The sequence below is a fragment of the Pinus tabuliformis genome, chromosome 8 (assembly GCF_031772625.1).
Source record: "Pinus tabuliformis cultivar Carrire ecotype Pingquan chromosome 8, CPIR1, whole genome shotgun sequence".
NCBI classification, from domain to species: domain Eukaryota; kingdom Viridiplantae; phylum Streptophyta; class Pinopsida; order Pinales; family Pinaceae; genus Pinus; species Pinus tabuliformis.
Window position 1 is genome coordinate 246651005 of NC_142294.1, and position 16932 is coordinate 246667936.

Sequence of the window (16932 nt, forward strand, 5' to 3'; positions counted from 1 at the left end):
GAGTCCTCTTGTGGTGGTGAATTAAAGCATTGAGTGAACGGTGGATGCTGCATCTCCCCAAGGTCTGACAACAAACAGGAGCCATCCTGTCGTGGTGGTGAATTGAAGTGATGACACACCCGACTGCTGATGTGGACGCTATGTGGCAGCTGAACCACGTGATCTTCCCGTGCAGTGACTCAAGGGTTTTGGAGAGGTTTAATGAGGCTTTTAATGCCTCCACAGTCCATGAGGTTTTGGAGTTTCATGCTGGCTCTATGGCTTTGTGGGAAACCCTTTCTCAGTCATTCACTTGCTCTGTTGGTAATCCAGCTGCTCCGTTTGCTATGGGGTTTTGTTCCTGGTTATGGCTATGGCACTCGACCCTCCTCCATTCGTTGGCTCCGTCAATGTTTTCCCTACTGTGGGTACACCCTGAAGGCGGTCTGAGACTGAGAAACCTTGTTTGATTTGCTTTCTGTTGGCTTGATTTGTTTGCTTATATGGCTCAACTGTTGATAAAACGTGTTGGTTCCACTGACAGGCTCTCGATTCGTTTTCTCTGGTGACTATCCAGTTTCCTCCACAGGTAATCTTCCTTCTCTGGTTTCACTTCTTCATGCTACTGTATCTTTCACTGACAATCCTGCTCCTTGTGAGCAGTTGGGGATTTGTATGGCTCTGTGGCCATGGCTCGAGCTTCTCTGGTTTTGTTGGGACTCACGATTCCTGTTTCCCTCTTGGCATTGCTGCTGGTTCAGGGTTTGTTCAAACCCTCTTGTCACTCAAGTAACCTTTAGGCTTTTGTTGCCATTGTTTCCTTCTGCTCTTTTTGTTTACTGTTCATACAGGTTATGCTGCCCTAACTAACATCTCCGTTGTGTTGTGTAGGTGGCTCATGTACCGGTGTCGAGGGCTCGGACTTGGTGGCTCGTTGTGTCTCCAACCCTCTGTATCAGCCTTTGTTTGAAATGGGTAGGACCATTCCCTTAAGCCTGTTTGAGGCTTTGTCTGTCAAAATAATATGTGATTATCTCTTCGTAGGTTATGTACGGATTTTGATTTTACAGGTCTTCACGACCATGACTCTGTAGTTGGTCTTGCTATTTCTGTCATTTCGTCGTGGCCACAGTTACTTTACATTTCAGCTCTGTGGTCTGGCTTTTGTTTTCGTTCCTGTCTGGTTATGTTGGCCGAGGGTTTCTGGTCCTCTCTTCCGTAGAAGAGATGGGACTCGTGGAATACTGGAACTATGGATTTGTGTATGGAATGTAAATATGGAACAGTATGATGCTCGGAATGCTAATTTTCTTTGACAATTATTTATGTAACAATTTCAATACATGTATGCGCATTTAGAGAAGAAGAAATTCTATTGATGAATGATAAAATGTTCGGTCTGCGAGTACCTTTAGCTATACTTGGTGAATGTCATTTTCTGGGTGTACGCACAGTTCCTATGTTTGTCCTTCGTTCTTAAATGTTTATGCTTGCACAGTCTTCATGCTCATTCTTCATTTATAGTTTTCACTCATGCACATTACAGAAAATACTTCATGACACAAGCTTTCTGGTTACCTGAAATATCAATGTTTATTCTTCTTGTTATGCTTGTCAGCAAATTTTACAATCTCAGTGTAGTTCTATTTTCCTTATCTGGGCAACAACCCTCGTGCCTTCTATGAAATGTCTTTTAATAGTTCAGGTAGCCTCATTCGGTTGAGGAACTACCTGCGGTTACATTGCACAGTTACATTTCCTATTATGGTTGTTAAACTAATTTTAAACTCACATTCATAACTAAAAAGAAACAAAAATTAAAAAAAAAAAAAGAAATTTGCAATGGTTGTAACAACCTTCTTGGAAAAAGTTAACAGTAAAATAAATCAAAGTGAAATTTTTTTGAAAGGTGCTTTAGATAGCATGTCCAACTATCGCCTCGCCATTGGATGCTCCTGCATTAGGCTCTCGGGGTGAATGAAACTCATGGCTCCTGTCCATGAGCTCTTCAATCGAATATCCAGTGCGCTGAATCTATCCGGCATCCATCCAGGTACTATCCTCTATCGGACGGTCCTTCCACTTAACCAAGTACTACAAGTACTCCTTCTGGCATGTCCGCCAAGCTACCTGAGTGTCCAGTATTTGGTCAATCTCTAAAGGCTTGGCTGTGGGCAGCTGCTTGATCCATGTCCCTGTCTCTTCGTCTCCCTGGGTGTCCCATGTGTGACCGGTTGAATCTTCCTCTGTGTCTGTAGAAACATAGGGGTATAGGTCTGCGACATTGAAAATGGGCGAGATCCCAATACCTGGGGGCAATTGCAGTTCATAGGCATTTGCAGAGAATTTTCGTAAAATTCAGCAAGGCCCTATCTTTTTGAATTTTAGCTTGTTGTACTCTCCTTTGGGGAACCTTTCCTTTCGTAGATGCGCCAGTACCAAATCTCCTATCTCAAACTACACTTCCTGTCGCTTCAAATCTGCCTTTTGTTTATACTTTTGACTGTTGTTCTACAACTTAGCTTTCACCTATTCATGAAGTTCATTAATCATCTTGGCGAATTCTTCTCCATCAGCACTCCTCCGTTCCAACCGACCCAAATCTCGTAATTCGTGCACTCCTCGAGGGTGCATGCCATACAGGATTTGGAAAGGGCTTCTGCTTGTGCTCCTATTTGGAGAGTCGTTATAAGCAAACTCTGCCTGGGCGAGTACGCAATCCCACTGTCATGAATTCTCTCCAACGAGGCTACGTAGTGAATTTCCCAGACTTCGGTTTACTACTTCAGTTTGCCCGTCAGTCTGTGGATGATAAGCTGAACTGAAATTAAGTTTAGTGTCCAATTTTTTCCACAAAGTTCACTAGAAATGGCCCATAAACTTCACGTCCCTATCTGAAAGAATAGATGTTGGCAAGCCATGCAACCTAACAATTTTTGTAAAGAATAGCTGGGCTACATGCATGGCATCATTGGTCTTCTTGCAAGGGATAAAATGCACCATTTTTGTAAAGCGATCCACCACTACCATAATTGAATCGTACCCTTTCTGTGTCCTTAGCAAACCCAAAACAAAATCTAAACTAAACGAATCCCAATTTCTGTCCAAAATAGGCAATGGTGTCTATAATCCTGTTTTCTGACTATGTCCCTTCGTTACTTGACACATCTTACATTTAGCCACATATCGTTGCACGTCTCGTCGCATCCTAGGCCAATAATAAAAATGAATTACTTGGTCCAATATCTTGTGTACGCCAAAATTTCCGGCTAGACCTCCATTGTGCTTCTCCTGGATTAGATTTTCACACATTGAACACTCTGAGATGCACAACTGTCCACCCTTGAACAACAATCCTTCCTGCAAGTTAAAATCTAACCATAAGCTGTTGTCCCTCAACAACAGATTCTGGCAAGCTTCGTATGCTTCACAAAAATCTGCATCTGTTTCGTACAGATCCTTAAGATGCTCAAAACCCAACACCTGTATTTTGCTCTCCTGCATGATCAAACTCCTCCGACTTAATGCGTCTGCCACCTTATTGGCTTGTCCACTGATGTGCTTTAACACAAACATGAAACTTTGGAGATATTCCACCCACTTCGCATGTTTGTGGTTTAATTTGTGCTGCTGCATAATATATTGCAGAGTAGAATTGTCTGAAAATAGGATGAATTCATTTCCCAACAAATAGTGTCTCCAGTGTTTCAGTGCTTGTACTACTGCATAGAATTCCTTATCATAGGACAAATATTTCTATCTACTCTCATTCAATTTTTCACTGAAATAGGCCACCGATTTATCCTCTTGACTCAACACTGCTCCAATGGCTATCCCACTGGCATCGCAACGAACTTGAAAAAGTTTGTTAAAATCCGACAACCGTAAAACAGGTCGTTCAATAATATTCTTTTTCAGCAGCTGAAAACTCCTTTCAGCTGAATCAGTCCAATGAAATGGCTGATTGGCCTTCTTGACAGTCTCCACCATGGGCGTGCAGATACCACTAAAATCCCTTATAAACTTCCTATAAAAACTTGCTAGTCCATGAAAACTTCGTACTTCAAATAAACTCTTTGGGGACAGCCAGTGAACTATGGTTGCAACCTTTTCCGGATCCATCTTCAACTCATTTTCTAAGATTACAAACCCCAAGAAAATCAATTCCGTCGTGAAAAATGTGCATTTCTTCAAATTTAACAACAATTTATTTTGCTGTAATTTTTCCAAGACACACCTGACATGTCTGAAATGTTCCTCCCTGGTCTTACTAAAAATAAGAATATCGTCCAAGTACATAATAACGAACTTCCCGATGTATTCTTTCAGCATCTTGTTCATCAAGCACATGAACGTGCTAGGTGCATTACTCAATCTGAATGGCATGACCAGCCACTCATACAGGCCCTCATTGGTCTTAAAAGCAGTCTTCCACTCATCACCTTCCCGAATTTGTATCTGATGATAACATTTTTTCAAATAAATCTTGGAAAAGTATGCTGCTCCACTTAAGTAGTCCATCATATCATCCATGTGTGGTAAAGGAAACCTATACCTAATAGTAATCTTATTGATCACTCGGGAGTCGGTACACATTCGCCACTCCCCTCCTTTCTTGGGAGCCAAAACTGTTGGTACTGCACACGGACTTAGGCTTTCCTGAATCAGTCCCTTGTCCAACAATTCTTGTACCTGTTTTCTAATCTCCTCATTGTCTTTTGGGCTCATATGATAAGCGGCTTTGTTGGGCAAGCTGGCTCCTGGTATAAAGTTGATATGGTGGTTGATACTCCGTTTTGGAGGTAACTTATCTGGCAATTCATCCGCTACTATATCGCTGAATTCATGCAACATATCTTGGATTTCTTCTGGTAAATCCTTAATTTCAGTATGAACTAACACTGGCCTCGGCCTCCGTACGACTGCAAATTTAATCTCGTCATCTCCCAACTACTGTAGGAACTCTTTTCCCCCTAGCAACAAGGCTTTCGATCCACTACTTTCTGTTGTAGCTTCTTCCTTCATGGGTACCAGTGTGTGTTTGACCCCATCCTTCACGAACTTATAGCAATTTGTTTTTCCATCGTGTACCACCTTCCTATCATACTGCCAAGGTCTTCCCAGCAGTATATGGCATACATCCATCGGCATAATGTCACATGTCACTTTATCCTTATATCTGCCAATATGAAATTCCACCTCACACTACTCATCAACAAGCAGTTGGTGTCCTTTCTGCAGCCAAGACACCCGGTATGGAGTTGGGTGTTTCAATCGCTTTAGGCCCAGCTTTTCCACCATCTCTGTGGCTACTAAATTGTCTATGCTTCCACTATCGATAATCAATTTACAACACTTCCCCTGTGACTTACACACAGTCCAGAATAGAGCTTTCCGCTGTGTCGGATCAGCTGATTCTTTAGCTGGCTTCAATAAAACTTTATTTAGTACCAAGGCTTCGCCTGTTTCAGGCATGTTCTCCACTTCTTGAGGTGGGGCCTCGGTCTCCTCAGGCTGAGCAACATATGCCCCTCTTTGTCCTACCTGATCACTTTCAGGACATTCAAATGATCTGTGCCCCCATTTGTGGCACTTGTAACACTGGTAGGCAGCTCCTCTACCTCTACCATTACCTCTACCTTGCTGGTAAGGCCTTCCTCCCCTAGTGTTACCCTCTTTGTCTATTGACCCTGCAGCTTTCAAACTGCTGCCTTCATCATTGCTGCTGGCAGTTCTGCCTCTGCCATAGGATTGTCCCCTTCCTCGTCCGGAACCACATCCTCTCCTCACATTCTGCCTTTTGTTAATTTTTTCTTCCGCTTTTAAAGCACTTTGATATGCTTCTTCTACAGATTTGGGAGAGAGAATACTGATCTCGTTCAATATCTCCATCCGCAACCCATTCACAAACCTTTCAGTCTTTTCTAGGTTGTCCTCGACATAACCTGCTTGCAAATTTACTCTATAAAACTCCTCTGTGTACTCTTTTACAGTCATTGACCTCTGCTTCAGATTCTGTACCTGTCTATGCAGCACAATCTGATAATCTTTAGGTAAAAATTTACCCTTCAACTTGGCCACCATCCTATCCCACTTCTTAATCGGCGGTTTGTTAGATCTTTTCCACTCTGCTTACACACTGTCCCACCACAGTGCTGCATGCCCCTTCAACTTCGTAGCTGCAAACCTAATCCTCTTTTCATCACTGATCTCTTCACACTCGAAGTATTTATCTAACTCGCTAATCCAATCCAGAAGCAATTCAGTAGATAGGCTGCCATCATAATTTGACAATTCAAGTTTCACTTTGTTGTTTGCTAACAGGACAGATTTCAACAATCTTATTTCTGGTCCTTCCTCTTCGGACCCATCTGTTGTAGCTATAGTCTCTGCATCACTGTCGTCGCCATCCACTAGATCCCTATGCCTTCTTGCTTCCATTGCTGCTAACCTGGCACTTAGGACCATAACTTCTTCACGCAGTGCATCTTTGGCTGCTCTCCGAACACCTCTTCCTCTTCCTCTTCTTCCTACCTCCATAATTAAACTTTCTTCCCTAAGGAAAGAACTGCTATGATACCAAAAATGATGACACACCCGACTGCTGATGTGGACACTGCGTGGCAGCTGAACCACGTGATCTTCCCGCGCAGTGAATCAAGGATTTTGGAGAGGTTTAATGAGGCTTTTGATGCCTCCATAGTCCACGAGTTTTTGGAGTTTCATGTTGGCTCTATGGCTTTGTGGGAAACCCTTTCTCGGTCATTCACTTGCCATTGTTTCCTTTTGCTCTTTTTGTTTACTGTTCATACAGGTTATGCTGCCCTAACTAACATCTCCGTTGTGTTGTGCAGGTGGCTCATGTATCAGTGTCGAAGGCTCGGACTTGGTGGCTCACCATGTCTCCAATCCTCTGTCTCAGCCTTTGTTTGAAACGGGTAGGACTGTTCCCTTAAGCTTGTTCTGGTGCCTGTTTGAGGCTCTGTCTGTCGAAACAATATGTGATTGTCTCTCCATAGGTTATGTAGGGATTTTGATTTTACAGGTCTTCACGACCGTGACTCTGTAGTTGGTCTTGCTATTTCTGTCATTTCGTTGTGGCCACAGTTACTTTACATTTTAGCTCTGTGGTCTGGCTTTTGTTTTCATTCCTATCTGGTTATGTTGGCCGAGGGTTTCTGGTCCTCTCTTCTGTAGAAGAGATGGGACTCGTGGAATACTGGAACTATGGATTTGTGTATGGAATGTAAATATGGAACAGTATGATTCTTGGAATGCTAATTTTCTTTGACAGTTATTTATGTAACAATTTCAATACATGTATGTACATTTAGAGAAGAAGAAATTCTATTGATGAATGATAAAATGTTTGGTCTGCGAGTACCTTTGGCTATACTTGGTGAATTTCGTTTTCTGGGTGTACACACAGTTCCTGTGTTTGTCCTTCATTCTTAAATGTTTATGCTTGCACAATATTCATGCTTGTTCTTCGTTTATAGTTTGCACTCATGCACATTACAGAAAATACTTCATGACACTGTTTTTTTTTCTAAGTAAAAGTAGTCTATTAATATGCACAGAAAAGATACAAAGAGGACAGAGCCTCGCCCAAGTTTATCGTAGTATCAACAAAATCTAGACTGCCCCAACATTGGGGAAACCAGTCCAGCAAGAGCATAACCTTCAAAAATGGTAGCAATTTTGAGACCAGACTCCACAAAAAGACAGTAAGATAATACCTTGACATTTGGTCTAGAAAGGATACCAGCGTCCACATAAAGATTATCAAAAACCAAAAACAACCAGATAGAAGACACCAAGGCAGCCATAGCCAGCCAAGTTCTAACCTCAGGCAATCTCTGTCGACTCTCTGTCTGCCACCTTCTACTACTTGGAGGCCACATCATCTTAGCTATAGTCATTCGGGATGGGTTCCTCGATGATTGGGCAAGCCCACTCATCTGCCACGTCCATGGAGGCTTTGCCATGTGGCTCTCCACCACCGCCGTGAGGCTCTCCCCCGTCGCCAGAAGCATCCTGCATAGCTGAACCATCATGACACGAACCACCAGAGGGGCGCGTGGCAGCAGAGCTGCCCCCTTCACCATGCAGAATTCCACCAAAGTTCGGTCCAAGGGAGGTGAAGAGACTGTCAACCATCACATTTTTACCAGAATCCTTGCAATTGTTGCATCTGAGTGTACCTTCCTGCGGCAAGTTGGAGATGTCAACCTGAGAGGTTGAATGAGCGATTTCTTCTGAGAAAGAGATGGAGATAGAAGCAGTAATGACGGGCCTGTTCAGGGAGCTACAAAACCTGAAATGGGCAGAGTGAGGAGCGGGTTGAAGGGGCGGAGGAGAATTGTCAGAATGGACAGCAAATTCGTCAAGAGGAACACCGGAAGAATGAGCCCGACCTCTCCCATGCTTGGTATTATGATGTCTACCCTCTCCAAAAGATTGAGGATGATGCAATTCAGGGGAAGGAGAGGAGGTGGAGTGCTTAACCGGAGGTCGAGAGCTTCCTCCCTTGGTTCCTCCCCTACGACTTCGCATACGGTGCCTTACCATATTGAATTCGTTGGCTGGGCGCTCTGAGGGAGCATAGACCAGAGGGACGAAGGCAGAGGGAGCACTAGCAGTGGGAATAAGAGGCGAAACAGGACTGATCTGGGCAGAGATTAGAAAACAAAGAGCCGAATGCGAATGATGAAAGCCATTATCAAAATCCGCACAACAAACAATCCAGCAACGACGACCAGTTATAGTGCGAAGGCTGGGCTCAAAGGCTTGAGGCGGACAAATGCTGCAGAGCAGGGGAGATGGTGAAGGATTGAAACGAGGTATCTCCATAACCCAACAATGAATAGCTTTTTTCCGATCTAGACCTGTATTGAATGCTGCCTGCAGATAGTAATGAAGGCGTTTCAGGGTGATATGGGGAGGGGTGCCATCGGACAAGTGGCCCATCCCCTCACCGCCATTCTTCAGTAATAACATTAATGCCTAAACGTGTCAACCGCATCCGGGCCTTCATGACACTGTTTCTGGTCACCTGAAATATCAATGTTTATTCTTCTTGTTATGCTTGTTAGCAAATTTTACCATCTTAGTGTAGTTATATTTTCCTTGTTTGGGCAACAACCCTCGTTCCTTCTAAGAAATGTCTTTTAATAGTTCAGTGAGCCTCATTCGGTTGAGGAACTACCTGCGGTTACATTGCACAGTTACATTTCTTGTTATGGTTGTTAAACTAATTTTAAACTCACATTCATAACTAAAAAGAAACAGAAATAAAAAAAAAAATTAAAAGAAATTTGGAATGACTGTAACAACCTTCTTGGAAAAAGTTAACAGTAAATAAATCAAAGTGAATTTATTTTGAAAGGTGCTTTAGACAGCATGTCCAACTGTCACCTCGCCATTGGATGCTCCTGCATCATGAAGCATTGAGTGATACATACGGAGCACGGCACAGCCCTTTATTTAAAATTCAAAATTTGAAATCTGAGCGCGCCATGTAAAGCACTACATGGATGCGCATGTCGCGGAGGTTGGCTTCCTGGTGTGTTTTTCTCTCTAGAGCATGGTGCTGCCGGAGGACTACGCTTTTAGTTTTTTCTTTGAGAGACTTAATAGTAAACGCCACCATTAGAGTATGTGTGCCTATTTATATGTTTCAACAGTTGCCACAGGAGAACCAAAGAATGGGCATGGCAGTGCATCTCCACAGAGGAGTGTTTTATATGAGCCATGCAGGCTGGCCAATGAAATATCAATTTTACAAGGCGTCCAATGTAATATGCGTTTTAGTGGATTTCAGGCTCTCAGAGCATCGCCTCCAGCAGCCTACCACAACTCATTCAGGCCTCTTTTGTGACTCAGTGCAGTAGCCCACGGAGAGAGCGAGGAGTTGTGGCTCAATCGGTATGTGGATTTAGAGAGATGCGTTCAAATGAGCCTTCATAGATTGGGTTGCGATCATACACAATTATTGCTTCCTCTGTGTTACCGTATTAATCTAGTTGTTGAAGAAGTTAAAGCTACACCACAAACTCAATAAATGAATTGGGTAACAGCAACATGAACGGAAGGAATTATGCAGAATTCAGGTTTATATTATCTTATTTACACTATTGGATTGAAATTTTTCGACTATTATGAATTTCAGTAATTTTTTTATGTGGATATGGTAAATTTTATTTGGGATGTTATAATCGCTAACCCCATTTTTTTAAAATGAGGAAATCTCTGTGAAGATTTGAAAAATATAAAAAATCGTCCTTCATATGTGGAAAACCTTTAACATTAATAAAAGGGAAAAGTGTTTACCGGTAAATAAAATCCATTCATTTTATATAACCATTCTGGTGGATGTTATATGATTTAGAAGTTCGGCTATGGGTATATACTAGTATATACTATTATGCACTTTAAGTGTAATAGGAAAGTGAACAAATATATTTATGTTCATCTTTATTTACAATTAAATTTAGGTAGTGATAATAACAATTATTTTTAAGTAATTTAAATAAAAATTATATTTATTATTTTTTATATATGTTTTAAAAATTAAATGATAAGTTTTATTTAAGTTTATATTATGTATAATGTATAACGAAACTAAAAAGTGACTTTCTTTTATAAACCATGAAATAATAAAGTACTATGTAAACCATAAAACTCAGAGTTTAAATCCTTCTAAATGAAAAAACAAGAAGTTTATATATAATTTTAATTTTAAATTATATTACTTTAATTTTTAAAATGTAATTTGATTATTTATTTTAAAAAAAATTGCATGGTTATTAAAGAAAATGATAATATTTTTTGTTTTTAATGTTTTTTTGAATTTTGCTTAAAATATCATTAAAAATTATTGAAATAGTAGAGTTGAATTATTTTTTAGAATATAGATTAAATACTATAAAGTTTTCGGAAACTTAAAATTTATTTGTGCATTCAAAATATCCAAAAATAATAATCTAAACTATTAAATTTTGTCCATTATATCAATGACATTCAATTTCAATTTCATTTATTTTTAAAATACCAAATTAATTTTATAATAACTATATATTTTTTTACAATCAAATCATAACCATGATAAACATTCTACATAAATTTACCGTCAATAATGGAACAATGTTTAAAAAAAAAAAAATCTAAATAAATCCATGCACATGCATGTGAAATAATTTAACCCAAAAAATATTAGAAAAATATTATCTTTTACTTATTTAAGATAAATTAATTTGATATCCAATAACATTTTATTCTCTTCTTAATCATTATAATAATAATATAAAAAATGATAAAAGTTTAAAAAATATTATTATAATCGTAAAATATATGAATAATGGAAAAAAATTAAAAACTTAAATTTTATTTAAAAAAATAATTTTTATTTAAATCTATTTTTTTATTGTTTAAAATTTAATTTTAAATGTATAAATAAATTTAAGACCCTAGAAAAATCTTTAAAAACTTAAATTATATAAAATTCATAAATAAATTTTATAACTCCAACCAATTCTAACTATATTCCCATCAAATTTAATTTTATAATAAATCTTTTATAAATCATGAATATACTAAAATTTTAAAAACTTAATATTTTTTAATTTATAAATAAATAAATAATATAGTAATGATCTCCATGTCTTAAACATTGCATTACAATTTTGAATTTAATTCCCAATTATAAGAAATTCAATAAAACCCAATATCCATTTAAAAATACATAAAAATTAAAAAATACTTTGTACCAATGCCAAAGTCCAAAGATGGCCAGGCGATCGTTTGCCGTGGGCTCCTAACACGAAGGTGATTGATGGAATATTTTCATTGAAGTGCAAGAAAGCTAAGATACCATCTACATCCCCAAATGTCCCCAACTAAAGATTATCTTTGTGTGTTATGTGAAGGTCACGAGTGTAAAGCAACCTAGATATATCCCTTTTCTCATATTACACGTCACCTCATCTGTGTGGCCTTGCACGTCTTCACGTGTATTTCTTATTTTTCTAAAACATTGACTAAATTTTCCAAACGTGTAAGAGGAGTTTGTTTTATTTTTTTTCCCATTTTAATTTTAACTCCTGTATCGTATTAGCCTAATAAAACTTTCTCAGCCAGTATTAGATTGTGGTATTTATTTCTTATTATTACTTTAAGTTGGAGAGTATTATCAAAGTTTTATTATAATTATGATTCAAATTAGGTGTATCGTAAAATAATGTTTCTAAAATTTTTTTAATGATCATAATTTTGAATTTCAATACTTTTCTACACGATTAAATGATATTTTATTGGACTAACTCGAAATAACTTGCAGGAGAGAATTTATAAAAATTTTAATATAGAAGAATTTGACAATGAAGACAATTTCATTTTAATAATATAAAACTTTATATTTTCTCATTTTCATAAATTAATTACTTTGCGAGAATTATTCAAAAATGTCGTATTTTCTCATTTCATAAATTAATTACTCTGCGAGACTTATTCAGAAATGTCGTATTTTCTCATTTTCATAAATTAATTACTCTGCGAGAATTATTCAAAAATGTCGTATTTTCTCATTTTCATAAATTAATTTCTTTGCGAGACTTATTCAAAAATGTCGTATTTTTTCATTTTTATAAATTAATTATTTTGTAAGATTTATTAAAAAAATGTAGTTGTTTTTAGTGCTAATTTTGGATTTTCCGGTCCCTGAATTTGATGGAAAAATTTGAAGTGAAATCTTGATTTGTGTTATTTAAACTAGTTTTTTGACTGTACATATGGATTCAACACCCTGAAAAACCCCTAGGGCACTTCGATTGTAGAGGATTACCATCAAACTTGTGATTTCAATAAATTTCTGCCAGATTTTAGAGAAATTTGACTGGAAAAACCCACCGTAAAAGCTTCCAAAAATTCGCACTAAAGACAACTCCAAAAAAAAAGGAGTTGTCTTTAGTGCAACTTTTTGGAATTTGCGGTGCCCAAATCCGGTGGAAAAATTTGAAGTGAAATCTTGATTTGTGTTATTTAAATTAGTTTTTTTGACTATACATATGGATTCAACACCCTGGAAAACCCCTAGGGAACTTCGATTGCAAAGGATTACCCATCAAACTTGTGATTTCAATAAATTCCGGCCAGATTTTAGAGAAATTTGACCGGAAAAACCCACTGTAAAAGCTTCCAAAAATTCGCACTAAAGACAACTCCAAAAAAAAAAGGATCTATATTTAGTGCGACTTTTTGGACTTTCCGGTGCCCAAATCCAGTGGAAAAATTTGAGGTGAAATATTGATGTGTGTTATTTAAACTAGTTTTTTGACTGTATATATGGATTCAACACCTTGGAAAACCCCTAGGGCACATCAATTACACAAGATTATCCATCAAATTTGTGATTTCAATAAATTCCTGCCAAATTTTAGAGAAATTTGACCGGAAGAAGCCACCGTAAAAGCTTCCAAAAAGTTGTACTAAAGACAACTAAAAAAAAAAGGAGTTGTCTTTAGTGTGACTTTTTGGACTTTCCGTTGCCCAAATTTGGTGGAAAAATTTGAGGCGAAATCTTGATTTGTGTTATTTAAACTAGTTTTTTTAGTGTATATATGGATTCAACACCCTGCAAAACCCCTAGGGCACTTTGATTGCACATAATTACCTTTATTTTCAAATCTAAAATTGATATTTTAACCTAACTCATTTTATTTGGCCAATAGACATGTTTGATATGAAGGGATGGTAAACGAGATCAATATCATAAACTTTACATGTAAATACCATATGCTAAAATAATTCCATGTTTGTTGTATTGGTTTAAAATAAAAAGATTATTAAAATGTGATCATTAATATGTTGAAATTTATAATTCTACTGAGAGGGAATGAATACGTATAATGACAATTTTTACTTATTTAATGTTAGTTAAACATTATAAAACATCAATCTCATAAACTAAACAAATAACGCAAAATATACATGGAAATTTTTATGAGAGAAAACCACAAAATTTCTTTATATGAAAGTTTTTGTAGGCATCAATCTACTTTTACATTTAAATTTATAGGCACTAACCCACAGTAGACACCAATCCGGTCTACTACATTTTAGGCACCAACCTACAAGAGACATCAATCTCCTTTGTTGCTTTGTAGGTACCAACTTATATGAGACACAATTCCCCTCTTCTTCTTTGTAGGCATCAACCTACAGAGGATACTAATCCACATTGCTACAAATATCCATAGGTACCAACTTACTTTCTTACTTCTTCACAATGTTTATTAGTTATTTTTACTTTCACCAAGTTTGTTTTATGCTTTTGTCTCCACCATCTCTATAAGTTACTTTTTCCTTCACTAGGTCTACCTACTACTCCTTCCTTCACCAAGTCTACTTGTCTTAGAACTTGTTGCTTTTTGGCTTCTTCCCAAGAAAAATTTTTCATAGCATGTCATGTATTCAAATTTGCAAATATGGTTCTAAATTTTCTACCACGGTTACTTAGATATCTCTTCTTTGTTTCATCCAAATTTCATAGTCCAAAACATCTCAAGAATAAAGTTATAGAAAAATGACAAGATAACATGTTTGAAGCGTGTTTCATGAGCATTTAGTAACTCTAACTTCCTCAAATCATATATCTGGAATTGTATCGAAAAAATGTATAAAAATTTTACCACATATATGTTGAGGTTTCTTCTCTATCTCTCTCAAATTTTAGAATCTGAAACATCATAGAAAGAAATATATAGCAAAAATATTGATCTAGCATGCTTGAAGAAATTTTAGGAGCATTCAAGAGGCATAACTTCCTTAGAGTATATCTCTGAAATTACTAAGTGAACCTAGGTCGATAATTTGAATCACAAGTACATGGTGATCTTCTATTTGTATCTTCCAAGTTTCATGATCTGAAACATCCCAAAAGAAAAGTTAGTGAAAATTCCCAACTAACCTATTTGAAGATGATTTAAGGAGCATTTAGGAGGCCTAACTATGTTAGACCATGTCTCTAAAATTATAGTGAATTAAGGTCTGAAATTTGAATCATAGGTACATGAATATATACTATTTGTATCCTCCAAGTTTCACGTTCATAAACATTCTAGAAGAAAAGTTATAGAAAAATGTTAAGCTAACCTATTGAAGAAGATTTTAGGAGCATTTAGAAAACCAAACTTCCTTACACCATATCTATGAAATTATAGTGATCCAAGGTCTGAAATTTGAACCATGGGTACATGAATGTCTTCTATATGTATCTTTCACATTTCATGTTCCAAAACATCTTATAACAAATATTAAATTCCCACATGGCTCATTCACCCAACAAATCACATTTTTTCTTACACCTTTAGACTCCAAGAATTACCCCAAAAGTTATTCCTTATCTCCTCTTGCGACCTCAGGTTTGTTCTTCGATGAATTGCATATAGATGAGCTTATATTCTATTTATTTATATTATTTGTGCATTCACTTATGGGGATGACATGTAAAACTAATTGTGTCATTTTGCTTGTACTTTGGTTGGGTCATCTTGACAAAATATTTCATATCTCCTCATTCTATAAAATTAGAGAAAAATGTTATATACCATTGGAAAGATATTGAAATAAATTTTCCATGATTATTGCATATTCAGAAATGCAAAATCACTTGATTTGAATATCTCTGAAGCTTTTTTGGATTCTTTATTTTGAAAAGAAAAAAATTTAGTATACATATTATATTCTATGTTCTATGAAAATGTGAGAAATACTAATCGTATAAGTTTTGTTCTTTTCATTTTAATGCAACCGACTTTGTTCAAAGTGCAGAACAAAGTAGAGCCGTCATCCGATTTAAACGTTGTTTGGTCTTTTCAATGAAATTTTTTTGGTACCATGTTAATATGTGTTAATTTCAATTTCCACAATCTGTTCTTGCCATATGTGTTGATCTATATTTACTTTTTTTTGGAGTAGTCTATAATGCGACTTTTTGTAAATCGATGGGACATTGACATGGATGATGATCATACATAACATGGTGATTTTTTGGCAGCTCCTTTTCCTTGCAATGCCAGATGCTGCATCTCCCCGAGGTTTGACAACAAACAGGAGTTGTCCTGTCGTGGTGTTGAGTCCTTTTGTGGTGGTGAATTAAAGTATTGAGTGAACAGCGGATGCTACATCTCCCCGAGGTCTGACAACGAACAAGAGCCGTCCTGTCGTGGTGGTAAATTGAGGTGATGACACACCTAACCGTTGATGTGGACGCTACATGGCAGCTGAACCACATGATCTTCCCATGCAGTGACTCAAGGGTTTTGGAGAGGTTTAATGAGGCTTTTAATGCCTCCACAGTCCACGAGGTTTTAGAGTTTCATGTTGGCTCTATGGCTTTGTGGGAAACCCTTTCTCGGTCATTCACTTGCTCTGTTGGTAATCCAACTACTCCGTTCGCTATGGGGTTTTGTTCCTGGTTATGGCTATGGCACTTGGCCCTCCTCCGTTCGCTGGCTCTGTCAATGTTTTCCCTACTGTGGGTACACCCTGAAGGCGGTCTGAGACTGAGAAACCTTGTTTGATTTACTGTCTGTTGGCTTGATTTATTTGCTTATATGGCTCAACTGTTGATAAACCATGTTGGTTCCACTGACAGGTTCTCGGTTCATTTTCTCTGGTGACTATCCAGTTTCCTCCATAGGTAATCTTCCTTCTCCGGTTTCACTTCTTCGTGCTACTGTATCTTTTGCTGACAATCCCGCTCCTTGTGAGCAGTTGTGGATTTGTATGGCTCTGTGGCCATGGCTCGAGCTTCTCTGGTTTTGTTGGGACTCACGATTCCTGTTTCCCTCTTGGTGTTACTACTGGTTCGGGGTTTGTTCAAACCCTCTTGTCACTCAAGTAACCTTTAGGCTTTTGTTGTCGTTGTTTCCTTCTGCTCTTTTTGTTTACTAT